The sequence below is a fragment of the Acomys russatus genome, chromosome 19 (assembly GCF_903995435.1).
Source record: "Acomys russatus chromosome 19, mAcoRus1.1, whole genome shotgun sequence".
NCBI classification, from domain to species: domain Eukaryota; kingdom Metazoa; phylum Chordata; class Mammalia; order Rodentia; family Muridae; genus Acomys; species Acomys russatus.
In genome coordinates, this window is record NC_067155.1 from 12,359,591 (window position 1) to 12,361,724 (window position 2,134).

Sequence of the window (2,134 nt, forward strand, 5' to 3'; positions counted from 1 at the left end):
TCCTCCCATTCTTCCCTCCCTCCCATTTTCCCATTATTCCCCTCCCCTATGACTGTTCCTGAGGGGGATTACCTCCCCCTGTATATGCTCATAGGGTATCAAGTCTCTTCTTGGCTACTTGCTGTCCTTCCTCTGAGTGCCACCAGGTCTCCCCCTCCAGGGGACATGGTCAAATGTGAGGCACCAGAGTACGTAAGAAAGTCGTATCACACTCTCCACTCAACTGTGGAGAATATTCTGACCATTGGCTAGATCTGGGAAGGGGTTTAAAGTTTACCGCCTGTATTGTCCTTGGCTGGTGCCTTAGTTTGAGCGGGACCCCTGGGCCCAAATCTGCCTATCACTATGGAATACTACTCAGCTATTAAAAACAAGGAATTCCCGAAATTTGTGGATAAATGGATTGAGCCAGAAATGATCATAATGAGTGAGTTAACCCAGAAGCATAAAGAATCAAATGGTATATACTCACTTATATCTGCATACTAGCCCAAGGGGCATGTCCCACAAAAGCCTTCACTTACCAGGAAACTGGGACAGAGGGGAAGGCATCCTATTGGGACTCTAAATGAGAGACGCATGGGAGAACAGCAAAATAAAAGGATCCAGAGGGTCCTAGAAATCTACAAGTAGAATTAAAAATATCTTGTGAGTGACAATTGAGGCATTAAGTTGAGGTGTAGATTCACTGATCTATTTTTTTTCTACCTTCCCTGTACATTTCTATATTACCTCTTCTTTCTTTTCTTTTTTTTTTTAAATTTATTTCATTAGTTTATTTACAATTGTGTGTAGTTTAAGAGTTCAAGAGTTTAATCCAGCTTTCAGATCATCTCTTAAACATTCTTCATCCTGTTAAAGGGTTGGAATAAATATCCTTATTTTTTAAGTAGCTGGTGCCTTACTATTAAAAAAAGGAGCAGCAAATCCAGATACGAAGAACACAGTCACCATAGCCAGTAGCCGCTACTTGTTTTCCACAGAAAATGGCAAATTCTTCCCAGGACCCTCCTCATAGTGGCTGCGACGGACCACGGAGGTGGTGAACCTCCGGATTCTCTGGCCTAACATGGCTCTGCTGTAAGCTCTGCCAGGAACCCAGAAAAAGTAGGAGGAAGAAATGGCCACAACACCTCAGTCTCCTCTCTTCTCGACCTTGCTCTCTGGAGCGGGAAACCAAAAGGGAAGATCCCTCTTCTTTATTTTCAATCACTTTCTCCAATCAGGATGTCAATGTCCAGTATGCTGTGAGGAATGCATCCTGTCAGGTCTGATCCAATGTCAGTGTCTGCTTCTTTTGTTCTGAAAGCATGTAATTTCTCACAAGCATTTTACAGTCCTAAAATTACAAGCATATAAAAGGTGTGCATAATGCATGGAACAATTAAGGCTGGAGTTCTGCTCTTTGTATGAGCAGGAAAAGAAAATATCTGTACATTTTTATTCATGCCATATGAAGAATGGCATCTGATAGTAATTCATAGGGGTTCTTTAGTCAACAAGAGTCATTGTCTGTGCCTAGACATTCACGTTTCAGCCAGTCTCAGAGCTAGTCCCATATGGCTGAATTAGGAACATAAGTTACCTGCTTCTGCAGTTTAAATTCTTCACATCCTGATTGTACCCCCCTCCCTTATTCCCTCCCTCATCCTTTCTCCCTCCCTCCCTCCCTTAGTACTCAGACAGGGGAGCCCTTTACCCCTAATATCTGACCTCAGCCTATCAAGTCTCATCTGTATTAGCTGTAGCCTCTTCCTCTGTAGCCTGGCATGGCCATCTTGCCACAGGGAAGTGATCTAAGTTCGGTGGCCAGAGAGCATGCCTGAAGTAGTCCCTACTCACTAGAAATGGGATCCACAACTAGACTGTGCCACTACGTCTGAGCAGTGGGTCTAGGTCCATAACGTACCTGGTCCTTGTTGATGTTTCTGACTCTGTTTTGTAGTGTAGTTATCCTGTATTATGTGGCTAATGTCTGATTATGAATGAGTATATACCATATGTGTCTTTCTGGGTCTGGGTTACCTCACTCAGGATGATCTTTTCCAGTTTCATCCATTTGCCTGCGAAAATCAAAATTTTCTTGTTTTTAATAGCTGAATAGTATTGCATTGTGTAGATGTACCACAGTTTC

General features: G+C 42.9%; 1 pseudogene; it reads right to left on the bottom strand.

The window, feature by feature from the left end:
- Positions 1-766: 766 nt before the first annotated feature.
- On the bottom strand, positions 767-1,171 carry LOC127203126 (cytochrome c oxidase subunit 7C, mitochondrial-like; annotated as a pseudogene).
- Between the last annotated feature and the right edge of the window lie 963 nt (positions 1,172-2,134).